The sequence below is a fragment of the Gossypium arboreum genome, chromosome 10, assembly GCF_025698485.1.
Source record: "Gossypium arboreum isolate Shixiya-1 chromosome 10, ASM2569848v2, whole genome shotgun sequence".
In the NCBI taxonomy this organism is placed as follows: domain Eukaryota; kingdom Viridiplantae; phylum Streptophyta; class Magnoliopsida; order Malvales; family Malvaceae; genus Gossypium; species Gossypium arboreum.
In genome coordinates this window covers 10445680-10462030 of record NC_069079.1, presented here as the reverse complement: position 1 = coordinate 10462030, position 16351 = coordinate 10445680, and positions in this window count along the sequence as shown.

The following is a 16351-nucleotide window of genomic DNA, read 5'->3' as shown; positions in this document are numbered from 1 at the left end:
CTTTAAAATTTAATAATATGGCACTATTTTTTGGTGCCTAAAACTACATCTTTTAAAATTATTTTCTAACAATAATTAATCATCTAATTGAATTTGATATAGAGCTAGGTTCCTCGCTTATTTTGTTGGGTTACTTTTGTTTTATACATACATACATACATACATACATACATACATACATACATACATACATATTTATTATATTTATAGTTAGGGTGAGTATTTAGGGTGAGTATTTAGGGTGAGTATTCGATTCAACTGAAAAAATTCGAGTTAGTTGAGTTGACAAGTCCTACTTTATTATCCTATTTCGATTTGAATTTTTTTTGAATCGAGTTGAGTGAAATAAAATTCAAGTCGAATTGAATAAATTTATTTGAGTTAAATAAAAAAAATAAATCGATACAATATGATTAAATTCTGAGTTAAAAGAACATAAATACCATAGATAGAGAGAGAGATTAAATCGATACAATATGACTAAACTTCACCAACAATGCATTCAACAACAATGCACACACAATATTCTCTCTCTCTAACTTTTTATTTCAATTGTAGTTTTATACTGAGTTTTTAGAGATAAGAAAATAAAAATGACAAAAAAAAAATCTTTCATTACGATGCCATAAAATTGGTGATGAATAATGTCACACCAAACACACACACACAAAAAAAAGTAAATAAAATTGTCTTTGCACATATAAGTGGATGTACTGTACATGTTGTCAATTTTTTTTTTTGAAAAGAGTAATGAGCTTGTGACATATGTATATGAATTAGACCTCAATGTCTTTGTAACATCTCGATTTAAGGTCTAGTCGGAATAGTAGTTTTGAGACCACATATCCGAAATATAAATAATTATTTCATGATTATTATGAGGTCTAGAATGAGAATGTATACTTGTGTAAAAATTTCATTGAGAAATTCTATGCCTAAAATGTTCAATTTGACATTAGGGACCAAATTGAAAAATATGTAAAACTTGAGTTCTAGAAGCTATTAGCATGAAATTGAGTTAGATTATAAATTAGAGGTCCTCAAATAGAAATTTGACCAAGTTATAAAAATTTGGACAAAAATGGCATGCATGGGTAAAAATTTAAAGAAAGGCCTTAAGGACATTTTGGTCATTTGGTTAATTAAAGAATAAAAAAGGGAAAAATCAAGAAAAAAATGTTTTAGCCATAGCTAGGGTTTTCAACATTTCAAGCTTGATTGTAAGTACTCCCTAGCCTCGTTTTTTATTTATTTTTTTATATTTTTGAGATCCTTGAAGCATGTTTTAGCCATTTTCTACCCTTATTTTATGCTAGGGTTCATGTTAAAAAACTTACCCATGTGTGACATGTTTGTATTTTGGTGTTTAATGGAGGAATATGAAAATTTGATGCATGATAAACATCTTTTGTCAAGTGGTTTTCCATGAAAACACCTAAAAAGGGACCAAGTTGTAAAAGATGTAAAAGTGGGTAGTAAAAAAGTAAAATAAAGGAAAATGTGGGCTATTATAAGCTAGAATATAATTCGGCTGGGCTTGGGAAATCAAGGGAATGCATGTATTTCATTATACGAGCCTAGGGACTAAAATGTAAAAATGTGCAAAGTTAGGGGTAAAAAGGTAAATTTACCATAAAGTAAGTTTATGGGCTGAAATTGAAGAATGTGATGAATTAATAATTTAATTTGTTTATATAGACTTGGAAAGACCAATTTCAAAAGTAGATCGTGGAAAATAAAAGGTTTTGGAATAGTTGGAATCCAAACCCGAAACATTATTCAGGTAAGTTCGTGTAACCTGATTGGATGTTTATGCATGATAACTTTAATTGTTGTGTTGAATTGAATGTAAAATGCATAAATAATGAATTGTATGAAGATGCCCATAATTCCGTAATTGATTCAAAATGGGTTAATATCTGTTTGAATATAGAATTTAGATTGATAGGTCACTCCTCACGAGAAATGGGATCCTGCATGTGTTGCAGAAAGGATTTAGCCCCGATGGGTAATCCATTGATCTTATTATGGAAAGGATTTAGCCCAAACGAGTAATCCTGAAATGAGCCTATCGAGTATACGTTTTAATTAGGATTTAGCCTAGACTGGTAATTCCTAGTTGACTAGATTTAGCCTGGACTGGTAATCAAGATTAGACTCTGTAGGAAATTCTTTGTCTTATAATAGATTTAGCCTGGAATGATAATCCGAGAAAGCCCTTGAAGTACATGTTACAGCTAGAATTTAGCCTGGACTGGTAATTCTGCTGTAAGAAATGCGACTCGAGAGTGTACCAGATAGGGCACTACTGGAGATAAATTGACGGTTAATAAAATAGTACACCTAGATCGTACTAAGTGATGAAATATCCATCGGGAATTTAATGATTCACCGGATAAAACATTTGTAAATGACATGAGAAATACGAAATTGAATATGTATATGATGTGATGAGCTTATCTATGGATCTTGAAAATTATGTGACTAACTTGTTCATTGAGTGCATGTGTTTAGGGAAAACTATTTATAATTGATGGATAACATGGCTTATTGTGATTCTGTGTTTAAAATGACTGGTAAGTTTACTTTCCGTTATATGAACTTACTAAGCATGTAATGCTTATCCCCTTTTTACTTTTCCCTTTCTTATAGAGCTTTTGGACTCCTGAAGGTTGAAAGACTGTGGGAGTTTGATCACACTATCGGCAATCTTGTTTTGGGTATAAAAGAACTATTCATTTTGATATAATGGCATGTATAGGGTAACTTATCTTTTGGTTATATGTGTCATTTAAATTAGCCAAGTGTAATGGCTCATGATGGTTGATAAATCATTTTGTATATGGCCATGAGATATGGCTCATATTTTACTATTGGGTTGTAACCCTTATTAATCATGTATGAATGCAAAGTGTTCATGTTGATGTGGTTACTTGTGAATGATGGATGTAAGGTATAGCATGTTTATTTGGTGAATGATCCATGATCAATAAGTATGGCCACAACAATGTTATAAATGTGTAAAGTTGGGAAGAAGGATATAAAAACATAAAGGTTATGAATTGGTATGAAAAGCTTAAGAAATGCCTGTAAAAATTAAGATAATGCATGGAGGCATTAGGGGCATAATTTAATCATGGATTTGGATATTGGAGTAATTCAAATGTGTTGTGTTGTATGCTAAGAACATGTATAAATGAGTGAGTCTTAAAGCGTGGCAAAAAGGCTTGGAAAATAGCCTAGAATTTGTCCACAAGGGTAGACACACGGGCATATGTCTAGGCCATGTGTGACACACGGTCTGCCTCATGGGCGTGTTGTTCGGCCGTGTATCCCTTGCACCTTAATTTTACAAGTCAGAATGCCCAGTAGTAAACACACGAGCTAAGACACGGGCATGTGTCTTAGCTATGTGAGAGACACGGTCTAACCACATAGGCGTGTACTCTGGCCGTGTGAAGTCTGTACCATTTTATGAAAAATCATTTAATTTTATTTGGCCATACGCCATGTAACCTTATTTTGGTGGTAACATCATAGTTAGAGAGTTACACGGCCTGAGGACACGGGCGTGTTAGGAGCACATGGGCGTCTCTCCTTTCTCACACAGGTGTGTGACTTTGTATTTAAGAAAATTTCCCTAGTTATTCTAAAGTTCCTGGTTTGGTCCCAAACTATTCCCAATGTATGTTTTGGACCTCGTAGGTCCATACAAGGGATGTTTTGCATATGTTTGAATGACTTTTGAATTGAAAGAAATTTTATAGCTTGATTTTGCATGAACATTTGTATGCATGTTCGGTAATGCCTCATACCCTGTCCCGGCCTTGGGTACGAGTAAGGGGTGTTACAATGTTGATTTGATCATCTTTAAGCTATAGATGCTTTAATGCATCACAAAATATTTTAATGCTTTTGTTGTGGGTTAAATGCACTTATTGTAACACCCTTCACATGTCCTCGTCACTAGAATCGAGTTACGGGAGGTTATAGTACAAAACAAAATAGTTATAAACAATTAACAATAAAAAAATCAATTACTTTAATCAATTCAATCATGTAATACCATTTAAAACTTTTCTCAATTCTTATATGAGCTTACATGAGCTTTAGAGTTGGCTCGAGAACAAACAATGATCAAATTGCAACCTGTTCAAAAGTTAAAGATAATCATACAAAATAAGGGTTAAATAGCCGTATGTCTAGGCTATGTAACTCCCTGAAGCCTTGTGGATCAAATTACAAAATTTCATCAAAAGGTACACAATCGTGTGATTGGGTCGTGTAACAAACTGAGACCGTGTGAAAACTAAATGACCAAATCTACAGTACTCACACAGGCGTGTGGCCAGCTGGTGTGATAACCGGGAATTGTGTGCTTCTAATTCTTCCTATTATCCAATAGATACACAACCGTGTCTCCATCCCGTTTATGACACCCGACCATATGGATAGGTCGTGTGGTACAAAAAATGCAATTTGGTACATGTTTCAATTTTCAACCTAAAAAGATAACTTTAAAACACAATTAGGCCAATGGTAAACCTATTCAAATTAATCCAAAACAATCCAAAAACATACTATATCAACCCCTTAATTATCAAACCAATATGTCTCAATGGCACCATTACATAATAAGGTTATAAGCACATCACAAATCATACAATTAAATTGATTTCATACCACACCATCCATCCAACTTAAACATTTTACAATGAGACATACATGTACTAATTAATACGAAGCATAGACACATTTATTTTGTCGCAATTTGAATAAATTTAACGACAATCTTGCATAGAGTATGGGATCAAAAGCTCACTAAGTTTCATAATCAAATTCTATAATAATATTTATAATTATCACCAGTTTATTTCATTGTGCAAAATCTTCATGACAAGATAAAAAATATCTCAAAACTCCCACTAGATACATAAATTACTTATAATCTTAAAAAATTATCACATAATAAAATAAAATATTTATATAAAAACATATCTCTAATCAAATTTCATTTAAACCCTAAAATTTTAAAGTTTTAGTAGTAAAAAAAGTCATGAAAATACTTTTTATACCCTAAAAAACATGTCTTTAACTTAAATTTCTAGTGTTTCAGATAATGATCTCCGCGTTGATGGTGATCGAAATACCAAGAAAGTAAGATTCAAGGGTGCTATTGATGGGGAGACCACAAACATGGTTGTTGACTCTGTGCAACAACAGAATATGTCTTTTAAAGACAAGCTTTTAGGGGGAAGTGGAGCCTCGGATAGGGATCTTGAATGCTCTTTTGGAAAAAATGAGGGGGATTTTGAATTGGTGGAAGGGGATGTGAATACGTCCATGGTTGACGGGATTTGGACAATTGCCTTCTCAGACCGTAATAAAGACATACTTTTCAAAGAGATGGAACTAACGATCATTCTTAAGCTTTTAGGGCGTATTATTGGATACAATGTACTTCACAATCACATTCTTAATCTCTGGAAACCGACTAAAATTTTTCATCCTATGAATATTACTAATGGATATTTTTTAGTTAAGTTTCAGGATTTTGATGATTATAACAGAGTTTTAACTCAGGGTCCTTGGATCATTTTTGGGCAATACCTTACTGTGCAACCATGGACGCAAACGTTTAATCCAGCACAGCCTTACCCTAGCATGGTGATGGCTTAGATTTGGTTGCTGGGGCTTCTGAAGTACCTGTACAAATGAAAGATTATTGAAGCTGTCGAAACCATTCCTTGATTTAAAAATTTTAAAATTTTAAAAAAAGGGTAATCGACTTTTGAAAAACAAATGCATGGAGTCGCCACCGATCTTTTGTTTTGGTGTGATCGGATCACCTAAAAAATTGGTTATTTTAATAAAACATTTATGATTTACTAAAACAACAATTTTGGTCTACAAAAATTTTAGAAAACGGGCTCGGGAGTCGGTTACGCATGAGGAAGGATTAGCACCCTCACTACGCCCAAAATTGGTACCAAATCGATTAAATATTGTCCTTATGTCTAAAATTAAAAATGTTTTTGAAATGTGGCTTTTTTTAATAAAAGTTGAATAACCCGAGTTAATCGTCAAAAATTTTCTTGTTTCGATGTCCGGAAATTTATAATTCAAAAATCACGAAAGGATGCTCAACTATTTAGTCCAACGAAAAATCGAAACCCAGCACAGTAGGGCACGATTCTTTGAATTCCCAAAAATTGATCATTGCCTCACTTTGGAAAATACGAGTGAAATCCCCGAGAGATAATTGATTATTTCGGTCAGACGGGAGATTGCAACCCAGCACGATAGGGCACTATTCCCCGAATTGCCCAAACATCAAACACTTCTTTCGTTTTAAAGGGTTTTTAAAAAATGTGGATGAAACTTCAAAGGGATCTTCGATTGCTTAGAATAAATGAAAAAGCGCAACCCAACACGATAGGGCACGATTCTCAAATATCCAATCATCGAACATCCTTTGTTTTGAAAGGTTTTTAATAAGCATGGGTGAAAACCTAAAGGAATATTCGATTGTTTTTGAGCAAACGAGAAATCACAACCCAGCACGATAAGGTATGATTCTCGAATCATCAAACACCGAGTATTGCCTTTATTTGCGAAAAATCCTATTTCGAGGTAACAACATGTCATACCCGGTAAGTTAGGGCACCACACCTCGTATCTCCAAAAATAAACATTTTTTTAAAACTTACATTGTGATTAAAAGGAATATTCCATTATTTAGGTTAAATAAAAAGAATCGAAATCTAGTAAGTTAGGGTACGATTATCTCGAATTACCTAATACGGAATATTACTTTTATGAAAGAATTGTTTTAATATATTGAGTAAGAAAAATAACATGATTTATAGTAAAACATAAAAGCAAATTATAATATTAATGTGAATAATAACATAATAGGTGCGACGATTGTCAAAAACGATAATATGAGTAATTATAAAAGATGAAGTAATAGCAAGACTAGTAATATGTAAATATAAACAAATGCATGAGGAAAATGAAATGATCGAAGACATAAGCAAATTAACGAATAAATAAAATGAATAAAACATGGAACAACAAAATGGCAATAACAATGATAATAATAATAATAATAATAATAATAATAATAATAATAATATAACGTAGAAAATACTGATAATAATATATGAATTTAAAAATATATATATATACATACATATACCAAAGACATATTCATAATAATAGTATTGAATATTAAAAGTATATATATAATAGAGACAAAAATATGTGCAAAATATAGTATTGAAAGTATTTACATGGGATAATGTATAAAAAACATATGAATAATGTGATATTAAAATATATACATAAAAATATAATAGATATATATATATATAATATACATAATATAGTATTAAAAAATATATATAATACATACACATTAGAAATAATAATAATGTTACAAAACAATTATTAATAATACTTCATAAATATATACATACATATATATATGTTAAAAATAAGTACATATTAATATTAAGATGATGATAATATTAAAATAACCATTGATAACTTTACATATAAATATATACACATATAAGTATGATAACAGATAATTATAATACTAATACTAATAATAAATACAATAATAGTAGTAAAATAAACACATTAATAATCATGAAAATAATGTGTACATGAAAATAATAATGATATGATAAAAAAACGATACAATATAATAATAATGTAAAGAAAATAAAATAATAATATTTATAATAAAAGAAAATAAAAGAGTGTATTTAAAAGCATATATATAATATTATTTGAACTAATATTAAAAATTAAAGTAGCAAAGATAATATAAAAATTAACTTAAATTAAAAAAGAGACTAAATTCGAATTAAAAACGAAGTTTTGGGGCAAATTTTAAAAAAAAAGAAGAAAAGGACCTATTTAAATGCGCGTGAAACAACAGAGGGCCTAAAGTGCAATAACCCCCTTTATAAAATGCACAGCATCAGCTAGGATTAAATTGAAAATTGCGACAAATTTTGGTGCCAAATTAAAAATAAAAAATAATTTAATTGCAAAGTAATAAAAAGCGGAGGGGCTAAACGCGCAAATAGCTCCTCCAATGAAAACACGCGGATCCTGAAGTTGGAGCTGGTCGGGTTGCGGGTCGGCCATGGGTTAAGAGCCAAAATGACGTCGTTTTGGCATTAGTGGCTTAAACCCAAAACGACGCCGTTTTGATGGGGCTATATAAGTCAAAATTCTTAAAAAAAACTCATTTTTCCCATTTCAAAAAAAAAAACTAACCCCTTTCTCTCAAACTCTCTCAAGGCCTTCTCCCTCCGACCAAACTCCGACTCCGTCCGTCGCCATCAGATCATGCAAGCCACCATCGTCGTCGGCCACCGCAAGACGGTGGCGAAAATTTCAAAAGGGTTTTTTTTTTTATATATATATTTCTTATATATATACCTTGATATATTTTAATACATGAATGAGAAGAGATGGATTCGAATAATAAAATAAAAAAGAAAAGAAATAGAAAAGAAAAAAACCTTAAGCCGGTTTGCACTTCTTTTTTTTTGATGGCTTTGTTATTATCTTTTTTTTTTTGTATTGCTTGCTGTTTTTTTTTTAAGAAAAATCTTCAGAGAGATTACACTTTTTTTTTTCAATCTCTTTTTTTTTGATAAAAAACCCCCTTCCTTTTTACAATATTCTTGTTTTTGTACCAAAAAAAAAATCTGGGATTTCAGGCTTTGTAGCCGAAATACCATGGATTTGCTACCTACTTCCTTGTTTTCTTGCTTCTTTTCTGCCCCTTTTTTAGTTTTTTTCTTCTTTTGACTTTTGCAGGTGTAAGTGGAGCAAGTGGAGGTGGCTAGGTTTTTTTTTTTTTACTGAAAATTAGTTAAGGTTGTGGGCTAATTGGGCTTTTAGGGTTTTAATATTTGGGCTGTAATTGGGTATTGTATTTATTTATTTGGTTTATTGGGCCCCGGGCAAAATTTGGGCCTTACAGCTGCCCCTCTTTGCTCATTGTCGTGTAACGAGAATGGAGCAAAGACTATAAAAAGGACCAAATTTGCCCGGTCTGGTTAAATCTCAGGATCTTGCTCCTCATCTTCCCTAAAGGTATTCTGATGTCTTCAGGAGTGTCAAATTTGCTATCTTCAACTTACTTCTTGAAAACTTAGGAACACCGATCTGTTATTTTCGATCTGCTCTTTACCGCTACAGAGACTCCAAATCTGTTATCTTTGATCTGCTCTCCGCCGCTACAGAGACGCCAAATCTGTTATCTTCGATCTGCTCTCTGCTGCTACAGAGACGCCAAATCTGTTATCTTCGATCTGTTCTCTGCCGCTATAGAGACGCCAAATCTGTTATCTTCGATCTGCTCTCTGCTACTACAGAGACGCTAAATCTGTTATCTTCGATCTGTTCTCCGTCGCTACAGAGATGCCAAATCATTTTCGATCTGTTCTCCGCCGCTACAGAGACGCCAAATCTGTTATCTTCGATCCGCTCTCCGCCGCTACAGAGACGCCAAATCTGTTATCTTCGATCTGTTCTCCGCCGCTACAGAGACACCAAATCTGTTATCTTCGATCTGCTCTCTGCCGCTACAGAGACGCCAAATCTGCTATCTTTGATTTGCTCTCCGCCGCTACAGAGATGCCAAATCTGTTATCTTCGATCTGCTCTCCGCCGCTACAGAGATGCCAAATCATCTTCGATCTGCTCTCCGCCGCTACAGAGACGCCAAATCTGTTATCTTCGATCTGCTCTCCGCCGTTACAGAGATGCCAAATCTGTTATCTTTTTCAAGGAAGGTCAGATCTACTATGCTTTAGCATGTTACCCTACTGTTTAGGGGATAAAGGCGCATCGATCTTCATTGTCCCTTGAAGGACTTAACCTGTATAATGCATATGAGTTCATGCCTAATGATTAGGATGCCATGACTCGAATGAGCCAAATGCTCCTAACTAAATAAATGATTACGAATGTATAAATATCATGAGAGTGGTTTCTTTTTAAATGTTTAAGGTATCGTTGCTAATAGTTCATCCGGGTTCTATCATCGATGCACTATCGTGTCTTCCTGCTTTGTCGTTATCTTTGATAGAAGATTCAAAGAAATAGTCACAACTTGGACTATTCTTTCTCCAATGTTTCCCGATTTTGAGTCTGGTTAATTCCGCCTAGTGGCCCCGCTTGAGTCCTTGTCTTTGTTTAGAAACTTTCCGAGTAATATCGTAACCTCTTTTATGTGAATGTTATAAGTCCAAAATCGTGATTTCAACAAAAAATGCTCGAAAGAGATTATCATAATGGACAAGATGGAATTTTATTGAGCAAAACTTGAAGTGAATACATTAAACAGGACAACAAATCTGGTAAGGCTCAAAATAAAATGAGGAAAAGGTGCCCTAGATATCGCAGCACGAGCTTCACTATTCTAGTTTCTCAAAGGCTCATTCGAACCAAATGTGTGTTCAGGAGACCCCGCGTCTTTTGTTGATTCTCCAAGGTGTAACATTCTTCTGTCTTGCTAATTTTGGGAGGACAAGACTGTCATATGCCCCATATTCAAAATTTGATCTGCCCGTTTTCGGGTTTTCAACTCAAAGGCCCTTTTGGTTCCAAAGTGCCCTTTGCGGGTTTTCACCTTTGCCTCTTTTTTTTTTTGCCAATTCAGAGCGCCCTTTGCGGGTTTTCACTCTGGCCGCCCTTTCTTCAGGTGAAATACTTCTTGACCGAATCCGAGTTTACAGGATTGGGCAAGTTTCTACCGTCCATCTTGGCTAGAATCAATGCTCCTCCAGAGAAAGCTTTCTTCACCACGTAAGGCCCTTCCCAATTAGGCATCCATTTCCCTCGAAAGTCCTTCTGTATGGGAATGATCTTTTTCAAAACCAAATTTCCCTCGTGAAATTCTCTAGGGCGAACCTTTTTGTCATAAGCCCGCATCATTCGCTTTTACATCTGACCATGACGGATAGCTCTTAACCTCTTTTCCTCAATTAGGTTCAATTGATCATATCGAGACTGGATCCATTCAGCTTCTTCTAACTTTAACTCTGACAACACTCGAAGAGACAGGATCTCGACTTCGATTGGCAACACCGCTTCCATTCCGTAGACCAAAAAGAAAGGGGTTGCCCCAGTTGAAGTTCTGACTGACGTTCGATAAGCAAAGAGGGCAAATGGTAACTTCTTATGCCAGTCTCTGTAGGTTTCAGTCATCTTCCCCACAATTTTCTTAATGTTTTTATTGGCCGCTTCCATTGCCCCATTCATCTTTGGGCGATATGGTGACGAGTTGTGATGTCTGATCTTGAATTGACTGCAGACTTCCGCTATCATACTATTGTTCAAGTTTAATGCATTGTCAGATATAATCCTTTCTGGCATTCCATATCGACATATAATCTCCTTTTTCAGAAACTTGCTCACTGCCGACTTTGTCACACTAGCATACGAAGCGGCTTCTACCCATTTGGTGAAGTAGTCGATAATCGTGAAGATTAACCGATGCCCATTGGAAGCTTTCGGCAATATTGGTCCAATCACATCCATGCCCCACATAGAGAATGGCCATGGAGAAACCATGACATGCAGCGGTGAAGGAGGCACATGAATTTTGTCTCCGTAGATTTGACACTTATGACATCTCTTAGCGTAATTGACACGGTCTCCTTCCATGGTGGACCAATAGTACCCGAATCTCATAATTTGCCTGGCCATTGTAAAGCCATTAGCATGTGTCCCACAGATGCCTTCATGGACTTCTTCCAAGATTTTCTTAGCCTCTACAGCATCTACACATCTTAGTAGCACTTGATCCTTTCTTCTTTTGTATAGGATATCTCCATCTAAGACATAGTCGATGGCCAATCTTCTTAGCGTTCTTTTGTCATTCTCGCTTGCCTGGTCCGGGTATTCACGATATCGTGATACCAATGGTGATCATCTCTCTCTTCATCTTCTTCAATATTATAACAGTGGGCCGGAGTTTCATAAATGCTCATCCGGATGGGTTTGACATCTTCTTGTTTGTTCACCTTGATCATGGAGGCTAAGGTAGCCAAAGCATCAGCCATCTGATTTTCATCTCGTGGAAGGTAGTGGAAGGTAATGTCATCAAACTCTTTAACCAATTTCAGGACCAGCTTCCGATAATCGATTAACTTGGGGTCTCTGGTCTCCCATTCTCCCTTGAGTTGATAAATCACTAGCGCAGAATCTCCATATACCTTTAGCACTTTAATCTTGCATTCTATAGCTGCACGGACTCCCATGATACGCACCTCGTATTCCGCCATGTTATTCGTACAATCAAAATCCAATTTACTAGTGAATGGATAATGATCTCCATTTGGGGATACCAAGATGGCCCCGATTCCATTGCCCACAGCATTTGACGCCCCATCGAAGTTCAATTTCCAAGGAAGTTCTTCCAGGGCACCTTCTTCAATGGTAGCAACACACATTAGGTCTTCATTCGGGAAGTCAAAGTTCAAAGGCTCGTAGTCTTCCAAGGCTCTACTGGCCAGAAAATCTACTATTGCACTTCCTTTTACTGCTTTCTAGTTCACATAGACTATGTCGAATTCAGAAAGTAGAATCTGTCATTGGGCCATCCTTCTATTCAAAGCTGTTGACTCCATCATGTACTTTAAGGGGTCCAATTTTGAGATAAGCCAAGTGGTGTGATATAACATATACTGCCTCAGTCTTCGGGTTGTCCAAATTAGGGCACAACACAACTTCTCTATCGGCGGGTACCTTACCTCACATTCTGTGAACTTTTTACTGAGATAGTAAATAGCTTTTTCTTTCCTCCCCGACTCGTCATGCTGACCCAATACGCATCCTATGGAGTTCTCGAATACTGCCAAATATAGTATCAATGGTTTATCGGGGTTAGGTGGCATCAGCACCGCGGCGTTGGATAAATACTGTTTGACCTTGTCGAAAGCCCTTTGGCATTCTTCATTCCATTCACCTGGGTTATGTTTCTTGAGGAGGCGAAAGACAGGGTCACATTTCTTGGTCAGTTGTGAAATGAACCGAGCAATGTAATTTAATCTTCCTAGAGAGCCTCGAACTTCTTTACGAGTCTTGCCAAGGGATAGCTCTTGTATGGCTTTAACTTTGTCTGGATCAATCTCGATCCCTTTCTCACTAACCACGAATCCGAGCAACTTTCCAGACTTGGCTCCAAAAGTACATTTGGCGGGGTTGAGTTTTAGCTGAAACTTCCTCAACCTCAAGAACAATTTCCCCAGGACTTGTATGTGCTCCTTCTCTGTTCGAGACTTAGCTATCATGTCATCAACATAGACCTCGATTTCTTTATGCATCATGTCGTGAAAAAGGGTTACCATGGCTCTTTGATAAGTTGCCCTTGCATTCTTCAGTCCAAACGGCATCACCTTGTAGCAGAACGTGCCTCACATAGTTACAAATGTGGTTTTCTCCATATCTTCAGGATGCATCTTAATCTGGTTATATCTCGAAAAATCGTCCATGAATGAAAACAGTGAGTGTCCCGCCGTATTGTCCACTAGGGTGTCGATATGAGGTAGTGGGAAATTGTCTTTTGGGCTGGCTTTATTCAAGTCTCTGTAGTCCACACACATTCGCACTTTTCCATCTTTCTTAGGGACAGGGACGATGTTGGCTACCCAATCTGAGTATTTTACCACCTTCAGAATCCAAACATCAAAGCGCTTTGAACTTTTTCCTTTATTTTTAGCAAGACGTCGGGCCTCGTTCTTCGGAGTTTTTGCTGAATAGGCTTACACTCTTCTTTTATGGGGAGTCGGTGCACCACGATGTCAGTGTCCAACCCGGGCATATCTTGGTATGATCATGCGAAGACATCTTTGAATTCTTGAAGTAATTCAATGAGGTCTCGCTTTATCTCTGTGGTGATATATGTTCCGATTTTCACCTCTTGTCCTTCTCCTAAACTCACAATTTCGACTGATTCTTTATGAGGTAGGATTTGTTTCTCGTCTTGTTCTACCATCTTCAACAAATCATGAGATAGGTTCTGACCTTGGTCATCTTCAAAATCTTGAGAATCATCCATACACGCATCCTTTCGAAAAGAAATTCGAGTCGCTAGCGTTGTCACTCGTATCATTAATATGGGGACTGTTATGAGGACGAAGGGATACAAAGAATCAAAAGAATTCGAAACATTTATTTACGTGATATGATTCTGAATGACGAATGAAAGAATATTTAGAAGAATGTTTCAAAAATAAAAGAATTCGAAAGTAATCATTTGTATGGTTATGAATGGAATTGAAAGGACGAGATAACATTTGCTGAAAAATGATAATAACCGTGCATTTTATTGAAATGTCGTTTTTAAACATCGGCCTATTTCATAAATGATTCTTATTACTCCTAGGCCTAGAGCAATAAGTGTGTTTTGGACATTACTCTGAATCCATTCTAAAAGCTACAGGAATCTCTTCCGCAGTCCAGTTGTCCAGAACGCTTCCAGGCTTGCAGAGGCAAATACCGGACAAATTCTCTTTTCCGGTTTCCTCTTCGCATATGAAGTTGATGTCCAAGCTTTCTAGCCTTTCTTCTATAGCTCCTGTCATTGGTGTGTTTCTCTCGGGATGAATAATTCCCCCGGACACAAATGTTTTCGATATATGGGGGAATGTCATTGGTTCCCACTTGATTTCCTTCCCCGTTAATCGAGCTCTTCTTCTTTCTTGCTTCTTTTCCAGCTCCCTTCTCTTTTGTTTTGCATTCGGCCTAAATCCTAAATCGAAGCGGTCTCTCTTGTCTTTCGGCATTGACGTTTTAACTCTTCCTTGCAGATGTTTCCTAAGTCCCCTTCCGGGTAGGGCCCCTCTTCTGATCATTAGCTGGAGGCTCATCCTTGTGGTTTTGGACAATTTTGGCACCAGAATTTTGCTTCCCTCGGCGATGAACATCGTATTAACAAATTCCAAAGATCGAAATAAGCATTCGATTGCTTCGTCATCTGTCTCCAAATAGGGTGCATTATTGCTCACAGTTGCAATAATATCCTCTTCAGCCTTGATCGTTATCAATCTCCCTTCTGATACTAGCTTCAATTTCTGATGCAACGAGGAAGGCATTGCCCCAGCCGAATGTATCCAGGGCCTTCCCAACAAGCAATTGTATGAGGGCTTGATGTCCATTACGAGGAAATCCACCTCATATGTGTTTGGCCCAATCTGAAGAGGTACCTCGATTCTGCCCATCACCTTTCTCTCCGTGCCATCAAATGCTTTTACGATGTTCTGGCACTCCTTAATGTGAGAGCTGTCTATAGGTAATCTATTCAGCGTGGTCAAAGGCAGGACGTTCAAAGCCGACCCATTGTCAATCAGTACGCCTAGCAGCGTGTACCCTTTACAGCGCGTAGTGATATGCAAAGCTTTAGTCGACCCCATGCCCCCGGATGGTATCTCGTCGTCATTAAAGAAGATATAATTGTCGACACTTATGTTGTTCACCAAATGGTCCAGCTTGTTAACGGAGATGTCATTGGCAACGTATGTCTCGTTTAAGACCTTCATTAGCACGCTACGATGAACTTCCGAGCTTAGAAGTAAGGCCAACACCGAAATACGGGCTGGTTGTTTACGTAGCTGTTTCACCATGCTGTATTCGCTATGATTTAGGAATTTTAAAAACTCCTTGGCCTCATCTTCGTTAACTGGCTCATTAATAGGTTTGGTTGCTTTTCCCTTCATTTTCTCAACCACTTGGGTTTTTCCTTTTGTGGGCTGCACCTCCTCATTCACCGTATCGTAACCCCTCCCGCTATGTGTATAGAAACCCTTGCCTTGGTCCCCTCTTGAAGCGTCAACCGGGCTCTCCTTTCCCGGTATCATCACATTGCAATCATAATTCTATGGGACCTTTTTGCTGTCTTTGTAAGGGAAAACTGCAGGTCTTTGGATTATGACCCTCGGTGGCATTTTTACTCCAGCTTCATTATTTTTGGGTCTCGAAATGATCACCACGGGATAGTTAAGCGTTCGATTTTATGCCGTCGATTCTCCCTCCGATGCACATATATCTCCCTCTACGGGGTTTTCGGTCTCTTCATAGAATTCAATTTCTTTATTGTTCATCATGTTTTGTACTAGGGCTCTGAACTCCACGCAATCTTGGATTTCATGCCCCACCTTGTCGTGAAACTCACAGTAGTTTCTCTCTTCTTTGGATTCTTCCCTCGAGTCCAACACAATCAATCCTCTCTTGGCCATTTCCTTCCATACCCGCCTCAACGGGGTCCTTACTTCTGCCACCCCATATTTGGTCTTCTTGTTCAAGCCTTCACTTATCC